Genomic DNA, 22,695 nt, shown 5'->3' on the forward strand with positions numbered 1-22,695 from the left:
TATCCAACAAGGACTAGAAAATGTCTTAGGCTAATTGAGCCTTTGTTTAATACTCCATCAAATCAGATTTAATATAGCCCAATACTTAATCAGATCAAGCCTTTATAAAATTGATTAGATCACATCCAATTAAACTCAAATTAATTTTAACAATTCACCTTATGTGTGTGACCAATATGTTGACAATAAATATAAATTAATTAAATTAAGAATATATATTTATATTTATAGATCATTAGTGGCATCTAGCAATGTATTATGATCACCTAAATGTCAGGAGAGTCAATATGGTTTGACTAACCTTTCAGTGTAGAGTATCTTAGTGTAATTTGATCCATTCAACATATATCCTGGATAGATAGAAAGCTTGGCACGATGTCTACTTTCTAACTTTTCCATATTAGTCTTGCAGCTTCCATATTGACCTATCAAGATTGCCTTGGCTAAGGACTTTTAGTCAACATAAGCTAGGAGCAAATGAGATATATCCCCTTCAAATCACTTGGGGTGATGAATCCTCTCTGGACTACTTATTCATCTTCACATGCAACATGCCATACCCACAAGCACCTTGTTTAGGTATCTAGTCACCTCTAGACCCGTAAAGGTGAATTCAAAGCATGACAATGCACATACAAGATGACCTAGTACCATAAGTCTAAGGATTACTTTCACTACTAACACGTGGAAAATATTTCCATTGATACTTGAATGAAATATCAAATAGGACCGTCATAGAGGAACATGTTCACTAAACTTGTTCCTTAACAAGAACTCGCATGCTATCTCCAAATATGTCACATATTTCTACTTATGAGATCAGTAGCTGACTTCCAAAGTAAGAACGCTTAGCATGTACCAGTCTTTGAGCATTGTCAATGTCCTTATTCTTGACAATACAATGACCAAGAACATATTTAGGAATAGGGCTTTGATGCATAAGTATCCCTTAATTATAACCTTTGTAATTTCTTTCTAATACCATTATTTTTCAAAGACTTTATCTACATAAATCTCTCATAACTCTTTATAAATAAACTCATGGATAAAGAAATACCTCATACACTATATAAAATATCCATAAGGTATTTAACATGAATTATGACTAATTATTGTAGTGTTTCACAAGCATAAAATCGATTGGCTTGTAGGGCTTACACCAACACTTAATGCTCGAGCCATGCATATTATTCTTGGTACATTTGGAGGAAAAATGTAGAATCAAGTTCACAATTATGGAAGTGCTAAAGAGATGTGGGAAGCTAGAAGAGCTATATGGACAAACATATGGAAAAGAATTGGAAAAGGATGATCTATTGGATAAAAGTTTAGCAAGTGAAGATGAAGAATTTAAACAATTCTAAACCTCAAGACAAAGCTATGAGGTAGGATCTTCATCTTGTGAACCTTTGGATTTTACAAATAGTGGATTGGAAAGTGGCTTTGAGAATTTTGCTCTTGAATTTCAAGATTTAAGTCTAACACAAAAAGAAAAGATTTCAAGGCTTGAAATAGAGAAGGAAAGTTTGATAAATGAAAGCAATAAGTTGAGAATAAACTATGAAACTCTTCAAAGATATTTTTAAAAATTAGAACAAGAGAATAAGAAATTAAAGAATGTTGTTAAAGGAAAAATGCAAGATTGAAAAATAAAAGTGTTATAAATTTTCTCACTTCATTTCAATGTTGTTATTGTTCATTTTATGGTCATTGTTTTTGTGATAGTCAAATTTGATGCATCTATTCTAAGAGTAGGTTCCGAAGGGGAACTATGCATATTGAGACTAGCCCTTTAGGATCCAAAGCAATTTGGATACCAAAAACAAGATGAAAAATCCTTTTCTAGGAATGCAAGAGCAAAAAGGAACAAACTCTTGGAAAATGGATGCCTTCTAGGTATACAAGTGAAAATGGGTGATTTTTATACCAAAAGTAATTTACTTGTTTAATTGAAGATTTATTTTGATTGCTTATGTTTTCTTGAATTACATTGATTTGATATGATCTCTCAAGATAGTTGTTTTTCTTGATTAAGCAACTTAATTGCCTATTTTTGCTTAAATATCAAATGCATAATTATTTGTTTACTTTTCTTTGTGCTTTATTGATAAATCTTGATTATGCAAAATTAGTTCAAATGAGATACATGTTACGAATTGCATAATCTTGAAGGAAGTATGAATCTAAGATTGATTATGCACTTATATTTGAATTTGAATGCATCGTCATGCTCCTTTCAATTTTATTGATTTTGTTTATGGAAAATTAGTTTGATAAAATTACCTCATATTTTGAGAATTTGATTTCATATTATCTCTTTAAGGAAAAATTATTTTTGAGCATAATCTTGAGATATAAAAGATTTGATGTTGATGATATGATAGCAATATAAGCTTACATGATTAACATTCGTTTTTACCTATTATTGTAGTCTAAACAAGGAAAATTGAGTTTGAAATAGATAATTATCATAGCCTAAAACCCGGGCCATGACTAGTGCATGGGCACAATAGGTATAGCCCACCATGTCATGACCCAGAACTCCCATCGAGCCCGTGACAACCATCGCGACGTCCCTATAGGCACTCATTACCCCGTGACGTCCCTATAGACACTCATTACCCCAAATGCCGATCGAAACTCGCAAGGCTTAGCATCAGCTTCCGCATCTCCCCGGTGAGCGACAGTTATTAAATCTCATATTTCAAGAAATTCTAAGTCATTTCCAAATCAAAACAATAAAATCTTACTTTTTGGCTCACAGGGGCTTTTTTGTCATTTTTCTTCAAAAATACTGAAACTCGCCAAAAATATGGCATAAAAGCTAAATATATTCATACATACTTTAAATCAAATAACTGAAGAATAAAATTACTTTTACAGTGATATGTGAGCCCCCCAACTAACTAAGAAGATGTAGGGCTACAAACCCTTACTTTCAAGGATGCAACTTCGAGATTAATTCTCGTCTTAATCAGCTATCAACAAACTGTCTTGAGCCTGAAAAATGGATAGGAAGAGGGGTGAGATTATGATTACATAATCTCAGTGAGTAAACAGATACCATCTAAAGTATCTAAAGCCGAGTAAATGGAGACAATAAAATATCCCATCCCAATATGCATTTCATAACTTAGAAATTTATTCCATCCCATGAAAACAATTATAATTCAATTAAAATGATTTTCAAGGCTTATGTTTCTCATAAAATTTGGCTCATGCCAAAACTCATCCTCGGGGATACTTGATCGTCATCAAAGCATCCACTCGAGTCCGCCAAGGCTGTTAAAACGACTTATTCATATAAAACAGTCGTCTCTTAACGTTGGCTGAATCTCACTTTCACGTGGTGGTAAAGCGTGAAGTGGACTCAAACCCCTCCACAAGAGTTACCCTACGTGCCTCTCCCACAGAGGTAAAATAAATTAGCCGGGTTTACCGAGCCCCTCTAATAGGATGGTCTACGAAAACCTACCACTGCAGTGTAGGTCAGCCCCACCACAATCATAAAATAGTTTAACATCATAACAAGGCAATTTTTTTATAATAAGTAATTTGCACGGCAAACCACAATTCATGTAATTTCAATACAATAAACCAGCCAAGCATGCTCACACTATCATAAGCCATTTGAATTAAAAATACAATTCATACTTAACAACCACAGTCTCCATGTACTCTATTTAAAAAAAATAACATTCATCATTAATTTCAAACAATTTATAAAACCATTTTATAAAAACACATTTATTTATAAAACACGAAATTTATCCTTTTTAAATCCATTTTTCATAAAATTTATAAAATTTCATAAAAACTACCTTAGATAAATTAAATGATAATAAGTTTACTCACAGTATTAGGAGTAGAAATACTCCTATCCTCCGTCCTCGGGTGCAGTCTCTTACCCGAAACAATTGACTCACCACCTATCCATAATCCATGACACAAAATTCAATAAATTGTGTCAATTTATCATAAATTATTTCAGGCTCTTATCCATGCGTATGCACTAGATAGGATTTGAAATGTCTAGACAATCGCTTAATTGCGGTGTCCGACCTAACTCGCCTATACACGGTGTAAATTCCTAAAATCCCCAATTCGACTCCAATTCCATCCATTTCAATTTCAATTATCCAATTATATCCACAATACCTCAATGACTGTGAATTTGGTCCAATTTATCAGTTCGGACTATAAATTACGCTTTTACCCCTAGTGGGTAAAAATTTCAATTTATTGCACCGAAAATTCCCATTTAATTTCCAACCTCATAATTCATCATTTTTCCACCCAATTCTCTTAAAATAAAGTCAACCTCATCCTCACATACCATTGGCTAGATTCGGCCTAGAGAAATTCATGGAGAAGATAAATATTTTTCTTGTTGTTTTACTCATAAACATGCTAAACTAACACTAAACACTAACATAGCTCAAAATCAAATTTATCTAACAACTTTCTCTCTCTAAACCCATATGACCAGAATTGAAATCATCCTCAAATCACATGATTCAACCATGAAAAATGATGGAAAATGCATGGGAAAGGTAAAGCACAAGACAAATTTAAGAAATGTTACCTTTTTTCACTTGATTTTTGAATTTCCACCTATTTTCCCTTTAAATTTCTTAGCTAGGGTTTTATTTTCTCCTTTCTCTCTCTTGTTTCTTGCTTGGCCGAATGTTGAAGAAGAAGAATGGGTGGGCTGATTTTTTTATGCCTTTTTTATTGTTTAATGAAATAATATTATTTTATTCATATTTTAAATATTTTATTAATTCATTTTTTTTTCTAGCCATCCATTTGTCCTACTTTTTCCACCATGCATTCCCTTTGACTTATCCAAGTCTTAAGTGAAATTTCCAGATTTTTCCAAAGTTTTGGTGGAGCAAATTTTTCAAAATTACACTTTTGCCCCCGAACTTTTCAAAAATTACATTTTTGCCCCAAAAATTGAAAATTTGCCATAATGCATAATTTGCACTCCTCATACTCATTTCACACTCCAAATAATTAAATTTGATCAAAATCCTTTCAAAAATTAAATTTTCGATTCCGGATGGCAAAATTACCATTTTACCCTTTTTCTCCAAATTATACCGAAATTAAAATTTTTCACTTCTAAACCTCAAATCTTACTCCAATAAGTCAAATGGGGCCAAAAATCTTTTCTAAAAATTTCCATTTTGTCCTCAGGTGGCAAATGACCATTTTGCCCCTAGATAGCGAAAATTCCGGTTTGACTCCAAATTGATCCTCAAACTCCGAATCACCATATTAAACCATTCTGGGACTTTAAAATTCTTAATTTCATCGTAAATTCTCTATTTGATCTAGTTCGAGGTTTAAATCAACTTTGTTGTACCTCTAGGTACAATACCGACTTTTGTAAATTTTTTTGGACTCTCCTAGCATGCAAACATGCTATCCATCACGTGTATGTCATGATAAATATTTTTATAGAGTCGGGCTTGTCATCTTCTCCCCCACTTGGATCAACCATATGATCCTTCTTCTTGACTGATTTCGACATCCGGCTAAATATTAATATTTTAAAAATTTTATCTTGTCTCCTTGGTACTTGAAATACCTTATTATGCCTCACTTGACTTCTGAATTGCCTTTTATCTCACAAATTCTCCTCTGATAAAATTATTATTATTTTATTGTTATTTTCTCACTTGCGAAATATTTTATCCTAAACTACTCCTTTCGTCTTTTATCACTTTTAAACATTTTAATTGACCTCAATTTGCATTCGATCAACTTTATTTATCACTATATCAAAGTATGGGGTATTTCAATATCCCCCACTTAAATAGAATTCGTCCTCGAATTCCCGTCGATGTTGCGTTATCAATCTCCTTCTATGATCCTACTCCTTGTTCCTTCTATAGGGACATTCAATTTATTCACCTCGTTCACCTTCAGTTCAATTAAATGCTTTATTTATGGCAATTATCATCCTTTGGAACTGGATCAGTAATACTTTTCATAACCATGATCTCTTATATCGAGACACTAAGCATGCCTTTATCACCATTATTAAATTTGAACCATAACTTCACCTCAATTATACTGATTTCGATCACATATCATACTTACTTATGTATACCTAATCATCATTTTATTAATTCGCTCCGTACCAAATTTCTCAACCTTGATTCATCCATCTTATACTGGTCCATACCCTTCCTTTATTAGAGTTCCATTAAGAACTTAAACAATCCAAGGTTTACCTTCAAAGTCACTCATAACTTTAATCGTTCATTGCATGTCCGTTAACACTTTAGCTCACTGACCTCTCTGGACACTATTTCAAAATCTCCCAATTACTGAGAACCATTCTTCACTTTAGTTAGTAAAATTATCAATTTCATATATACATAGATACATGCATTTTCAAATGTCAACATCTCTCTTTATATATAGGAATCCATGTGTTCACATGCCTTGGACTACATTCCCCCTTTATTCATCCGTATCCCAATCCTAGTTTCAATATAATAATTCTTATAGTGCATGTCAACCTTCTTATTATACTTGTGTATAACTTCATATCATTCATATCATTTCCAACCATATGTTTGAGTTTCCTTATACTATATATCATTCATCACAATGTCATCTCCATTGAATTATAATCTATTATGCGTGTATGCTTTATAATCCTATTGATGCCTCAAAGATTTATCTCAACTTGATCATTGCATCTCATGCAATACCACAATTCCTAAGAGTCATCCTTTTGTCCTTAATCATCTTTCATGCCTCTATATTACCTTGTATCTTTCTTGCATTACGATATTGATTTGTCACTTAAGACTCGAACCCATTTGAATCATGTATGCCTTAAGCATTTTCGAATTCCAATTTCCATAATATATTAGGAAAGTTTCATTATCTGACTTCATTTTCAAGGTCAACTTCTATCATCCTTTGTTCCACTCCTTCATATGAACATAACATCATTCTTCCTTAACTAATTTATAAATTGTACTTGAAATTGTAAAACTTAAAACTAGATTCTCCTCAAGTATTTTTCAATATTAATACTAATATCACTCTCAGCTTACAGCTTCCTTTTTATAATCACATAACTTAGTGCTTGCTTTAACGAGATCCAGAGCAAAACTTCTCTTGAGTATTTCCTTGGGAATATCTATCTTAAACTTATGTCTCACAGCATGTGATCCCTTAACTTGTGATTTAGCCGTTAGGCTTCTCAGCAAGTTTTAAAAATTTTACGTTTCATACTTGCTGTGTATGATTAGAATCTCTTCTCAAAGATGTTTATGTATTCCTAAAACACTTAATCTTAAAGATATATAAATACGTACTCATCCATTCAATCCCTAACTCATCTTCATAGGTTTCTAGGGTGTCACACAATTAGCCTCATGTTGTTCCTAACTCTTGTCATTTTACTGTATCAAAACAGATATTACAAATTCTCGTAATGATATTCTATATAAACTGATTTTCTATACCAGTCTCGTAATTCTTCCTTCACACTTTCATTACTTGGTATCTCATCTCAATATAGTCATCTCAAGAATCTTTCAATTTTTTTTTTTTTTAATTATATGCCTATATACAAGGCAATAAAGAAGTTTTTCAATTCATTTGGGTAAACATTCTCCAGAATATTTAAGACTCCCAGATAACAAAACACAATGACCAACAACCAAAATTCAATTTGTAAGCTCATTATCGTGTCACTCCCATCTTACTCATGCATCATAGGCGTGAGGTATTCGGAGCATTATAACGTTGAACAGTCAATGTTGAAGCACTGTAGCTATTAGAAATTTTCTCATCAAAGCTATTTGTCTGCATTCAAAGTCACCACATCAATCATTCTCAACCAGTGGTTTCCCTTTTAGATATATATCATGAGTTCCATAAGTATAGGTACCTTCTATTTTCTTGTCATACACACTAAGCCAGATTAATACTTTCATCTCATGTCATCTTTTGACTTTTATCAACATTCATAAAATTCCACCTCAAAACATCCTTTCCATACAGTGTAATAAATTCATGATACATATACCACTCCACACATAAGTTGCTTACTATCTACAACTTTCCTCAAATTTATTGTCATCCCTATCCAATTATCTTCTTTGTCTTATACTCCAATAATCTTATTGACTTTCGGTATAATTAACTACGAAAACAGCCCAGCTTCCTCCTTACTTTATTCTCGCAATCCTTACTGAATCAAAATTTTATATTCCCCATATTCCATAATTTAACTTCATTGGGTTATATTTGTGCCCAACTATTACCTCATAGTGTCATAACATCACTGAATAATCCCCTTCATGCTTAAATTACAATCATTAACGTAATCACATTATCCATTCCGAATGTCATTTATAACCTTATTGCTTCCTTCTATAACCTTCCTCAATAATTATATTACCAATTTATCTCTATCATACTAAAGATTCCCATATACCTTCAGTTACTTAAACAACCATTTTATAATACATTCTAGTCCTATACTTTAAAAGCCAAACTATTTTTACTTCTTTGTATAGATAATTATTATCTCTTTTACACAACATCTACTTAGAGTTAAGGTAGTGTAAAATCCTACGAAAATATTACATGTCCTTGGGATCATCATCTTAATCTGATCTTATCGGAAGATTCTACTCCGAGTCCTCCTAAAGATCCTCTTCCGGGTTTTCCTCCTCTTGAGATTTTTTCCTTTGCTCCTCAATCCAGGCTTGTTGTATTCTCCTATATTCTTCATCACTCACCGGTGCAGCATTTCTTCCACAACCGGGAGGAAAATGTCGTACACCTGACACTTTTCTAAGGGGTTTACTTGCCACTGTTACTTTCTCCTTATCCTTTTCTGGTTGTCCCCTTACATTTCTCCCACAGCCTGGTGGAAAGTGTCGGACTACTGTCACGCTCTTCCTAGAACGAATACCTCCTTCGGCTATCCTTAATTTCCCCCTTTCTTTAACATGTTCCTTAGATTTTCTCAAAAGGGAACCTCTTATGCTTACATTAATATTATTACTATCTGCACTTTTTGGACTACTCGGTTCGGGTTGCCATCGGCTCTTAGCAGTAGAATCTAGCGATCCCTCGCTAATACTATGAGAGGCGTCGGGACTACCGTCTCTCCTAGACATGGTGTATGTGTCACCAGTGCACCTCAAAACCTATATGCAATCAAATAGTAATTGTTTAATTATTTATGCATCTCAAAAGTAGGTAGATTTCTATATGTAGATGCATACATTCTATTCAATCTAACCTAACTTAACTTAACTTAACTTAACTTAACTTAACTGGACTTGGGGCCACGCAGTGTCAGTGTAGATTTCTTAAAACAACTTTAAAATCAAAAACTTTAAAATCCAAAGCTTTAAAATCAAAATATCTGATCTTTAAACCATGCTCTGATACCAATCTAAATTGTCACGACCCGGAACTCCCCATCGAGCCCGTGACAACCGCCGCGAAGCCTCGACAAACATTCTTCACCCCGAATGTCGATCGAAACCTCGCAAGGCTCTCGTATCAGCTTTCGCACTTCCCCGGTGAGCAATAGTTATCAAATAATCAAAATACGAAGGATTACAAATCATTTCCAAATCATAACATAACATTTTTTTTTTTTTCTCACAGGGGCATTTTTGTCATTTTTGTCGAAAACCTCGAAACTTGCTAAAAATGTAGTAGGTAAGCCGAAAATATATATTTAATGATTTAAAAAAAATTAAGTATCTAAAACGTTCATTTGAAGTGAAAATTTGACCATTTGAATATAATAAAAATATTCAATAAAATAAACTATTTTCTTGTAAAATAATTTTCATAAAACTATCGGTACATAATTCTTATAGCGTAAAAGATAATTATATTCATATATACTATAAAGCAAATAACCAAAGCATAAAATTTCTTTTACAGTGACACGTGGGCCCATATCTATCCAAAATGCATCGGAAGCTGGAAACCTACAGCTTTTACCGATTCGAGTCCAAATGAAGGTCCTTGTTCAAGTCAGCTAACTACGAAATTCCCTGAGCCTGAAATGTGAGGAAATGAGGGTGGTGAGATTATAAAATCCCAGTGAGTAAACAGATACCATCTAAACTATCTAAAGTCGAGTAAATGGAGACAATTAAAATAAATCATCATACTGTAATTTCATTACCATTCAACTCATTTCAACCAAATAAAATCAATCCATAAAAATCGAGTAATCAACTTGGCTTATGAATTTCTTAAAACTTTGGCTCGTGCCAAAACTCATACTCGGTGATACCTTGCGCAGGGCATCTAACCGAGTCCGCCAAGGCTGTTAAAATTTTGTATACACTTAAAATATATTTTTGTTTGAGAAAAATACAGCCGTTCCTTGGCGTTGGCTGAGTTCCCCTTCACGTGGTGGTTTGGCGTGAAGTGAACCCTAAGCTTTACCCCAGGAGATACCCTACGCGCCTCTCCGTTCGAGGTAATAATATAATGGAGTTTACCGTGCCCCTCTAATAGGCTGGTCCACGGAACCCCCTCTGCAGTAAATAATTAATATATAATCCACCAATCAATAAAATTCATTCTAGCATGACATGGCAATTTATCGCAACCTAGCCTCTCAAGGCTGAATACACAGTATAAATAATTCTAACACCAAAATCAGTTTAGCCATTCATGCTCATTTATTGTCATAAGCCATTCAATTCAAAACCATAAATTTGCAACACAAACTAGCAGTCTCCAATTACTCTATTTTCAAAACCAATATTCGATTTTCCAGAAAATTTATAAAATCATTTTATAAAATCACAATTTCTCTTAAAACATAGCAATTTACCATTTAAACCCATTTTTCATAAAATCACACAGTTGTATAAAACTACTCTAGATAATTAAGACGATAATAAGTTTACTCACAGTATTAGGAGTAGAAATACTCCTATCTTCCGCCCTCGGGTGCAGTCTCTTACCCGAAACAATTGACTCACCACCTATCCATAATCCATGACACAAAATTCAATAAATTGTGTCAATTTATCATAAATTATTTCAGGCTCTTATCCATGCGTATGCACTAGATAGGATTTGAAATGTCTAGACAATCGCTTAATTGCGGTGTCCGACCTAACTCGCCTATACACGGTGTAAATTCCTAAAATCCCCAATTCGACTCCAATTCCATCCATTTCAATTTCAATTATCCAATTATATCCACAATACCTCAATGACTGTGAATTTGGTCCAATTTATCAGTCCGGACTATAAATTACGCTTTTACCCCTAGTGGGTAAAAATTTCAATTTATTGCACCGAAAATTCCCATTTAATTTCCAACCTCATAATTCATCATTTTTCCACCCAATTCTCTTAAAATAAAGTCAACCTCATCCTCACATACCATTGGCTAGATTCGGCCTAGAGAAATTCATGGAGAAGATAAATATTTTTCTTGTTGTTTTACTCATAAACATGCTAAACTAACACTAAACACTAACATAGCTCAAAATCAAATTTATCTAACAACTTTCTCTCTCTAAACCCATATGACCAGAATTCAAATCATCCTCAAATCACATGATTCAACCATGAAAAATGATGGAAAATGCATGGGAAAGGTAAAGCACAAGACAAATTTAAGAAATGTTACCTTTTTTTACTTGATTTTTGAATTTCCACCAATTTTCCCTTTAAATTTCTTGGCTAGGGTTTTATTTTCTCCTTTCTCTCTCTTGTTTCTTGCTTGGCCGAATGTTGAAGAAGAAGAATGGGTTATGGGCTGATTTTTTTATACCTTTTAATTAGTTTAATGAAATAATATTATTTTATTCATATTTTGAATATTTTATTAATTCATTTTTTTTTCTTGCCATCCACTTGTCCTACTTTTTCCACCACTCATTCCCTTTGACTTATCCAAGTTTTAAGTGAAATTTCTAGATTTTTCCAAAGTTTTGGTGGAGCAAATTTTTTAAAATTACACTTTTGCCCCTGAACTTTTCAAAAATTACATTTTTGCCCCAAAAATTGAAAATTTGCCATAATGCATAATTTTCACTCCTCATATTCATTTCACACTCCAAATAATTAAATTTGATCAAAATCCTTTCAAAAATTAAATTTTCGATTCCGGGTGGTAAAATTACCATTTTATCCTTAAATTGCAAAATGACCATTTTGCCCCTAACCGGTCAATTTTTCAGATTGACTCCAAATCGGACCTCGAACTCCGAATTACCATTTTGAGTCATCCCTAAACTGTGAAACTCTTAATTTCACCTTAAAATTCCTATTTGAACTAGTTCGAGGCTTAATCGACTCAGTGGTACCATTAGGGGCAATATCGTCTTTTAATGATTCCTCAAACTTCCAAAATATGCAAACATTCTATTGAGCATGTAAATGAAGAATAGGGTTTGACACACCAGGCCCAAGCAAGCCTCTTTATGTAAACTCGTTAGTAGTCCATCTATCACTTTTTTTTCTTTAGGATCTAGGACTCGTGATTTCTAATAACAATCTCTTCAAGTTTAAATCGTGAAAATCAAGCACATACAAAGTTGATAACAAATCTCACAATTTATATTAAACCATCACATATAAACATACAATTGATCCTTGACAACCAGCGGAGTGACTCTAGACGTGGGTGCTATCATTGAGAGTCGTAGTGAACTTACCGAAAGATGAATAAAAGGGAGCACCTCGACATAGGATCCAACTACCTTCAATCCTGAAAACTAAAACATGAAGTTGAAAAGAATGAGTATAAACCCAGTGACTGAACATAGGAAGGGAACAATCATACGATACGGAAGATCTTTAGAAAACATGATGCATTTGTATTGAAGCCATGCAATTTGTATATCATAAACAAACTCGATACCATGTTGACTTTTAAATCATTTTAAAACATTTAGAGAATTCAACTTTCAACATTCAATGCAATCACATTTCAAACATGCATGAAACACATTAAGGTCAATCCTAACAAAACACCATGGCTCAACGCATACAACTACCATCCTCAACTCAGCTCATGTGCACTTCCACATTGCACAGAGCTAATATCCTCATGTGCACTCGCACACCGCACATGGCAAATATCATCATCATGTGCTCTCCCACACCGCACATGGCATATATCATCGGCATGTGCTCTTCCACACTGTACACTACCGGTACCATCATGTGCACTCTCACACTGAACACGAATAGTTATACTTATCATTCAACATTACATTTCCATGCATGACACATATAACAACATGTAACAAGAATCGTTGCATAACAATACATCACATACCACTATTAAATTGGCAATTCAACATAATATTTCAAATACAGAATTCATCACATTTTACGTTCAAAAATGTAGAAGTATCACTTGTGAAAAACTTGTTCCCGTGCATAAATTTTAAAAGAGTCAGCCAAGGATATTCTAGCTTTTCATTCAACACATATGCATTTGCTCAAAACCTGTTAAATGCAAGTTCACTCACCTTACAAAACTAGCACCAACAAGGTCCTAATCCAAGTAAGCCCTGAAGTACCATTAGCACCTATATTTGTCAATAAACCATAACAACCTCAGTTATGTCATAAATTGAATCTAATAATTCTAATAAATTTACACTAGACAATCTACACTCTAACCTAACATTTAACCTAAAATTCTAGTTTAATTCACAAACCCATTAGACCAACTATTCCAATTTAAAGTTTCTTTACTTGGATGAGCTTGGAGGTATACAAATCAATAGAAACCTAATATTTTCAAGAAAAGAAATTTGAAGAAAATTAGGAAATAAAATCTGAAAATATATATAAACCCATAAATTTCAAAATCCAAGAGTTGAAAATATATACCTTTTGGCTATAAAACGCAGATCCGAAGCTAAAAAGCTTAGGTAATGATGAAAGTGGAGTATAATGGAAAAATAAAGGAAAAAAAAAAGAAAATTTTCTTTTCTCTCTCCCAAAGCCCGTTTTCCATGAAAATGGGGTGGAGAATGGTGGATTGATGAACAAGGAGAAGATAGAAGAATGAAGAATCTAAAGAAGAAAGAAAAGGGAAAAGAAAGAAAGAAAAAAAAAAGAGATCGATTTTTGTTGCAAGGGAGAAAATGGTGTTGGGTTGGAGGAGAAGAAGAAAATTCCTTATGGAGAAGATAAGGATCAGCCATGGATAAGGAAGCAAAGAGTCAAAGCTTCCAAAGGAAACTTTGACCAAGCTTATGCAAAATTACCATTTTGCCCTCGAGGTTTTCCCCTTTTTAATTTAGTCCTCCCAACAATATTTTAATTCTAATTTCCTTCTATTTGTCTTCATTTACATGTGTGCAAACAAAATATAAAGTTTTCACTTCAATGCGGTATCATCATAATATTTAAATATTTACTTACTCGCTCTAATTCTATTTAATAAAGACACAAGGGCACAACTATTGTCATTTTTCTTTGAAATTCTTTCTTGTTTCTTCTCCCCCACTTAGATTAGCCATATACTCCTCCTTGATGATTAATTTCAACTACAGATAAGATATTAATAATTTAATATTATTTTATTAATCAAATATTATTTTATTCCAAAATTTTCCACTAGCCTTCTGGGGTTGCAAAACATTTTACTTTGCCTTGGTTCACTTCCGGATCACCTTTTAACTCATTAATTCTCCCTTAATAAAAATATTATTATTTTATTATGATTTCCTTGCGTGAAAGATATTTTATTTTAAAATACTCCTTTCACCCTTAATACTATTTTATTTTAATTGACCCTTTGTCTCATTGATAAGGTCATATTGACTTCTGTACGAGGGTACAGGGTGTCACAATAATCTTTTGACTTTCTTGTGCCTAAGATAAGATGACCATTTGAACAATCTTGATTTACAATCTAGAACTTACTTTAATAGTTCAAAATGGTTGATAATGAGCTTAATGTTTTGACTACTTGAATTGGTACCTTTTAAACCATAATGAGCTTACATGAGAAAAATACTTGCCATTCTTGAGTTTATGATGATTTATGAATTAAACAAGCTTGTTTCATGATGAAAATACTTTGTGAAATCCCATCTTGAATAAGAGGTTAAGTTAGGAAATCCTTAGGTGAGCATATAGACTACATATTTTAAATATCAAACTTAGTTTTAACCTTCAAAAGATTTCATTGACACTTTTGGTTGTTTATCACTTTTGAAAAAGAAAATTTTCTTAGTTTGGAAGGAGTCAAAACATGTGATTTTTATCGAACAACCTTTGGGAATAAAAAATGGCGATAATGGTTTCCTTGATTTTTAGATGATCAAAAATGATTTTTCTAGAATCTTTGGAATAAGTTTGCTAAGGTATATGGGAGCCATAAATTTAAATTTAGTCAAACTTTTTCGATTTTGTTCTTGAAACCAAAATTTAGATTTTGATTCTTATGGATTTTGATTTTTTTGATATTTTTATTGAATCCAAATGGTGGGTTGTTTACTTTTTTTACGTTAAATACCTTAAGTAAATGGAGAGTAAAAAAAAAAAGTAAAGACAACATTACTTAAATGGTATTTAATGTAAATAAGCTAGCTAGATTTTTATAGGTAATCTACCTCAAAAATCTTAGCTTTAAAATTATTATAGTTTTGATTATGACAAGATGATCAAATTTGCTTGAACATTATTTGAGTAATCCTTGACAATTTCTTGAAATGATTTAACTCCCTTACATTTGTTCTTACATAGACACGAGCTTGACTTTTGAAGTTATTGAACTATATCTATAAGCTTGTAGGACTTAGGTGTATGAGTGCTTATGATTCTCATTCATTAAAGTCTAATTTAAAGATTAAAGGAAAATCTATATGAACTCATTAAGGGGGAGTTTTGAATATCTTGTTTAATGATGAAAAAGAAAAAGATAGAAGGAGGACTAAGTTAAATAGAGTTTAATAGGTCGTCATGTTTAATTTATGTGTGTGATGCTTAGTTATGCTTTTGTTGAATATTATGTGCTAGTTATTATGGATATTCAATATATCTTGCTTAGCTACTATGGATATTGTATATAATGTCTAGCTATTGTGAATATTATAAATATTTTATTGCAAATCTTTAAAGAAAACTAGATGCATTGATTAAGGGGGAGCAACTCATTATGCATAAAGATTTGAAGCATTCATATTGAACATAGACATTGCAGTCTTAATCTAGGAGTGTTTTGTCATCATAAAAAATAAGAGATAGAGAATGTTGACTCTATATGTTTTTGATGATAGAAAAATATTCCATTCATTGGTGTCTAATTATATTGTTTAAGTGTGCAGGAGAAAGCTTAAATTCATTAATATATTTGGTATTTGAAAGCAAGTCAAGATGCATGTTTAGTTACAAGATGAGTTAATTGCTTAAACAAGTAAAGAAGAAAGAGCTTTAATGAAGATAGATTAGTCTTAATTGATTAACACAAATCCTTAATCGATTAAAGCAATTCTAGGCACTACACTAAGGACAGACATAAAGGTCTTAATTGGTGAACACAAGATTTAATCAATTAAGCGGGTGCTGGATATAAACAAAAGCCTCTTAGTCAGTTAACCAAGGGAGTTGTTAGCTAAAATCTAAAAGTGAATATCCAAAATAAGTCAGTCAAATTTGTGAAGAACAATTCAAGAAGTCTTGGATGACTAACATATCTCATGGTTGTTTACTGAAAATGGAAGATCAGTGCCATGCTAAGAGAAGAATTAATCAAACAAAGAAAAGTTGGTGAAGCTGGTTGCTCTAGAAGAAGTAAGCTCTTAATCGGTCAAAGTCTTTCTTAACCTATTAACAGAGTAAAGCAGATTGCAAGATAGAGAATACTTAATTGACTAAAAAGTATAGTTAGCCAGCTAAAAGCTCACCGTTAGAGAATTTGACTGTGAGACAGAGAAAACTTAATCGACTAAGAAGTATGGTTAGTTACAGAAAAGCACATTGTTTGAAATTTGAAATTAAGCACAAAAGGACAAAATAACAGCTAGAAATGGCTAGTTTCTATCTCCAATAGCTAGAAGTGATTTTGCAAGTATTTAAAGCCTTTTCAATAGTTAAAAATCAGAGAGAGAAGCCAATCAAAGTGATTTTGAGCTTAGAAGACCAAAAACCTTCTCTTTACACTTGTATTTTACTCTTATCCTTTGAAACAGTGTTTGAGCTTAACTTTGTACATCTTAGATTATTTAGGTGATCAATTGTACTTCATCTTTTCTTTATTTTTTGTTTACTTATAATGTGAAAGATAGTCTAAAGGGTTGATCAAGCTTGGGTTAGCTTCGTTGTTGTGGTAGGTTCTAACTAAGCCTTAGAAAAGTTAATTTTTGGTTTTGGTTGATCTTGGGAAAAACCATTATTAAAGGTTGTGGTTAAGCTTGTGATAATCCATTTTGGGTTTTGGTTGATCTTGTAAAAAACTGTTGTTAAAGGTTGTGGCTGTGAAATGCCCCATACTTTGAAACAGTGATTAATAAAATTGATCGGATGCAAATTGAGGTCAATTAAAATGTTTAAAAGTGATAAAAGATGAAAGGAATAATTTATGATAAAATATTTCGCACGCGAGTAAATAATAATAAAATAATAAAATTTTATCGGAGGAGAATTTGAGAGATAAAAGGGTGATTCGGAGGTCAATTGAGGTATAATAAGGAACTTTGGCAACCAAGGAGACAAGATAAAATTTTTAGAATAGAATATTATTTTATTAATAAAATATTATTAAAATATTAATATTTAGCAGGATGTCGAAATCAATCATGAAGAAGGATCATATGGTTGATCCAAGTGGGGGAGAAGATGTCAAGCCTGACTCTATAAAATACTTGTCATGACATACATGTGGTGGATAGCATGTTTGCATGCTAAGAGAGTCTCGAAAAATCGACAAAAGTCGGTATTGTACTCAGAGGTATAACAAAGTTGATTTAAGCCTTGAACTAGATCAAATAGAGAATTTAAGATGAAATTAAGAATATTAAAGTCCCAGAATGGTTTAATATGGTGATTTGGAGTTTGAGGATCAATTTGGAGTCAAACCAAAATTTTCACTATCTAGGGGTAAAATGGTAATTTTGCCACTGGAGGATAAAATTGGAATGCTGGAAGAAGTTTTTGATCAAGATTGATCACATTTGACTCATTGGAGTATAATTTGAGGTTAATGAGTGGAAAAAATTGTAATCCTGGTATTTTTAGAGCATAGGGGTAAAATGGTAATTTTACCACCTCGGGGGCAAAATTGTAATTTTACGCACCCGACACTTGTCCAGCACATGGATTTTATCCAATATTATCATGGATAATTGAAGGAATTTAAGTGGTGGAGAGAGAAAGCTTAATAGTTAAGAAATTAAAAATGGGCCAATGACATGATGCCACGTGTCATGTCTTTATTAATTTATTATTTTTCCTTTTAAAAGTCACAAAAACCAGCCCATCTTCCACCCATGGTCGGCCAAACCAGCAAGAAGAGAAAAAAAAAAAAAACCAAACCCTAGAGAGAGAAAATCAAAGAAAAAGTGCGAATTTCCAAGGAAATTAAGTGAAAAAGGTAAAATTTTTTCTATTAAGCTTGAATTTTCTTATTCCCAAGCATTTCTCCTTATTTTTCATGATTAAATTGCATGTTTTCATGGCTGGTCATATGGGTCTAGAGAGAGAAAATTATTGGATTGATTTGATGTTGATATATGTTGGTGTTTAGTGTTAGTTTAGCATGTTAGTAAACAAAATATGTAGAAAAACATTCATTTTTCCCATTACCTAGCCTTACTGAATTTTCAAGTCAATGGTGAGGAAGAAGGTGATGTTATTTTAGGTTATTTGATTATGAAATCATGGTTTTTGATATGGAAATTAATGAATTATGGAAATGAAATCAAGTAGGAAAAATTGTGACAATGATGCACCATTTTGGCCGAATTTTTCCAAGAAGGAATACGAATGTGGCTTTGCTGATTTTTGGGTTATTTGGCTGGACACTGGTGATTTGAAGCATTAGAAAAAGAAATGGGATCAATTGGAGCTAAATTGGATGTGTATTTCAATTTATCGGGTAAAAGACTGAAATAGGTCAATACGGTGTTTAGGCAAAATTTAGACCTTTTGCATTTCGTATCATGCATTAGTAGTCTAAATTAGTTTAATTTCAATTTAGTACCAATGTGGTGAATTTTTCGATTTTTTACCGTGTAAAGGTGGTGAGTCCTCCAATAAAGGCAAGGGAATTGCATCCGAGGACTAGTAGCCTGAGTATTTGAAAAATCCCCACTCTAGACATTGTGAGTAACCTTACCATCATTTTTATTATCTAAAGTATGTTTTTAATCGATTTTGGTGAAATTTTATGAAAAGGAGTTTAAATGATAAATTTTTGTGTTTTACAAACAAAATGTATTTACATGAAAGGATTTTACAAATTGTCTTGAAATCGAATAATGATTTTGAAAAATAGAGTAATTGGAGACCACTTGTTACATTGTAAATTTATGATTTGAAATCGAATAGCTTATGACAATAATTGCATGAATGATTGAATTGATATTTGTGTTGAAATGTATGAAATATGTATTTAGCCTTGAAAGGCTGTGAATTACAATAATTTCCATATCATGTTATTGAATTTTATTGTATGGTGGGTTTAGCTTGCTGCAGTGGGCGGATTCTGTGGACCAGCCTATTAGAGGGGCACAGAATTCGGATATATATTTATGTACCTCGGTCGAAGAGGCACGTAGGGTATCTCCTGAGGTATGGACAGAGTTCACGTCACGCCAAACCACCTCGTGATGATGAACTTCGCTAACGCCAAGGAATGGCTATGTTTTTCAAACTAAAAATATGTTTTACGAGTATACAAAATTTGAACAGCCTTAGCAGGCTCGAGTGTATGCCTCTGATCTAGGTGTCATCGATTATATTTGATGTCATGAGCCAATTGTTTATGAAAGTCGTAAGCCCTAATGAGAAATTAAATGAAATACAACCGTTTGCATGGGTTGGGATGAATTTTTAAATTGTGAAATACTTAAAATGATGGGATATTTTAATTGTCTCATTTTACTCGGCTTTAGCTTATTTAAATGATGTTTGTTTACTCACTGAGATTTTATAATCTCACCACCCTCCTTTTCACCCATTTCAGGCTCAGAGTAGGCTGTAGATAACTGGTTCCATCGGGGATTTCCATTGGATTGTGTCTTCCAAACTGTAGGTTCACAGCTTCTTTAATTTTGATTATTGTGGGCCCACTTGATATTGTAAATTTAAATTAATTTAAATACTGTAGTTTATTGCGTTACAGTATAAATAAATTTATTTTATTTTTATGTTACAAAAAGTATTTACGCATAACTCCAAAATTACTGTATATAACAAATAAAATATTTTATTGAATATTTTGTTTTATCTTTTTATTATATTCAAATAATTATAATTCCATTTTAAATAAAGGTTTTAGATGTCTAAACTTATTTTTAATTGTGAATTATGCGATTGGTACTTGTTTACTACATTTTTAACTAGTTTCGAAATTTTCAGTGGAAAATGACCAAAATACCCCTATGAGACAAAAATTTTTAATTTATTTGTTTTAAGTTGGAAATAGCTCAAAATCGTTTAGAATATAAAATTTGACAACGGTTACTCACCGGGGGAAATGAGAAACTGATATTAAGCCTTGCGAGGTTTTGGTTGGCATTCTGAGAGATGAGTGCCCATCGGGGCACCGCTGCGGTTGTCACGAGCTCGAAGGGAGTTCCGGGTCGTGACAATTCGGGTTAGAATAAGAGCTTTTGGTTTTAAACATCAGAGTTTTTGGGTTTAAAGCTGGTTTAAAGTTGTTTTAAAGTTGTTTTAAAATTTACAATATCAATATGGCCCTAAGTCCAGTTAAGTTAAGATAAGTTAAGTTAAGTTAAGTTAGGTTAGGTTGAATAGAACGCGTACATCCACATATAGAAACCTACCTACTCTTGCGATGCAAAATTGATTAAGTAGTTACTACTTGGTCGTGTATAGGTTGTGAGTTGCACGGATGACATACACACTTTGTCTAGAAGAGGCAGTAGACCCGATACCCTTCATAATGCTAGCGAGGGATCTCTAGATTCTACGGCTAGAAGCAAATGATGCCTTGATCCAGGTGATTCAGAAGATGGTCCATCTCGAATTCCTAGTAATAGAATTCCTAAGAACTTATCAGAATGAGTTCATAATAAGAGGAGCTTCGAGAGTAGTGAGAATTTTGAAAGTGAGAGTAGCTCCAATACACCGAAAATTGAACAAGATTTCCTTTCGAAACAACATGGAGAGCACCCTAGAGAATGAATGAGGGAAGAAATTGCAAGGGGATATATTCATTCTAGGAAGAGCGTGACAGTAGTTTGACACTTTCCACCAGGTTGTGGGAGAAATGTAAAAGGACAACCAGAAAAGAATAAGGAGAAAGTAACAGTGGCAAGTAAACCCCTTAGAAAGGTGTTAGGTGTACGACATTTCCCTCCCCGGTTTTGGAAGAAATGCTGCATCGATAAGTGATGAGGAGCGTAGGAGAATGCAACAAGCCTAGATTGAAGAACAAAGGAGAAAATCTCAGGAGGCAGAGGATCCATTGATGTGCCCAGATCAGGACAATGAGGAACCTAAAGATGTTTAATACTTTAGTTGAAGTTGTATTGTCATAAATCTAGGCAAGTGTCGTTTAAGGGAAGATGTAGTAGTTACCTGTGTAAAGGAGTTAGGAGTGGCTTTTATTTTGTATGACTCGAACGGAATGTAAAATAGCAGTTTAAATAATTGGATATGTATGGGAATCTTTTAGTATAACAGAGATAAATTGGTAATATAATTATTGAGGAAGGTTATAGAAGGAAGCAATAAGGTTATAAATGACATTCGGAATGGATAATGTGATTAAGTTAATGATTGTAATTTAAGCATGAAGGGGATTATTCAGTGATGTTATGACACTATGAGGTAATAGTTGGGCACAAATATAACCCAATGAAGTTAAATTATGGAATATGGGGAATATAAAATTTTGATTCAGTAAGGATTGTGAGAATAAAATAAGGAGGAAGCTGAGCTGTTTTCGTAGTTAATTATACCGAAAGTCAATAAGATTATTGGAGTATAAGACAAAGAAGATAAATGGGATAAGGATGACAATAAATTTGAGGAAAGTTGTAGATAGTAAGCAACTTATGTGTGGAGTGGTATATTTATCATGAACTTATTACACTGTATGGAAAGGATGTTTTGAGGTGGAATTTTATGAATGTTGATAAACGTCAAAAGATGACATGAGATGAAAGTATTAATCTAGCTTAGTGTGTATGACAAGAAAATAGAAGGTACCTATACTTATGGAACTCATGATATATATCTAAAAGGGAAACCACTGGTTGAGAATGATTGATGTGGTGACTTTGAATGCAAACAAATAGCTTTGATGAGAAAATTTCTATAGCTACAATACTTCAGCATTGACTGTTCAACGCTATACTGCTTCAAATACCTCACGCTTATGATGCATGAGTAAGATGGGAGTGACACGATAATGAGCTTACAAATTGAATTTTGGTTGTTGGTCATTGTGTTTTGTTATCTGGGAGTCTTAAATATTCTGGAGAATGTTTACCCAAATGAATT

General features: G+C 32.8%; 2 long non-coding RNA genes across 2 annotated transcripts; one reads left to right on the plus strand and one right to left on the minus strand.

The window, feature by feature from the left end:
• On the minus strand, positions 10,514-11,695 carry LOC108662154. The gene is made up of 3 exons (XR_001927938.1): positions 11,666-11,695; positions 10,936-11,009; positions 10,514-10,553 (listed from the first exon to the last, which is right to left on the minus strand). It is a non-coding gene; the product is annotated as an uncharacterized LOC108662154 (long non-coding RNA).
• On the plus strand, positions 19,258-20,451 carry LOC108662190. The gene is made up of 2 exons (XR_001927992.1): positions 19,258-19,325; positions 20,189-20,451. It is a non-coding gene; the product is annotated as an uncharacterized LOC108662190 (long non-coding RNA).

This window comes from Theobroma cacao, chromosome 5 (genome assembly GCF_000208745.1).
Source record: "Theobroma cacao cultivar B97-61/B2 chromosome 5, Criollo_cocoa_genome_V2, whole genome shotgun sequence".
In the NCBI taxonomy this organism is placed as follows: Eukaryota; Viridiplantae; Streptophyta; class Magnoliopsida; order Malvales; family Malvaceae; genus Theobroma; species Theobroma cacao.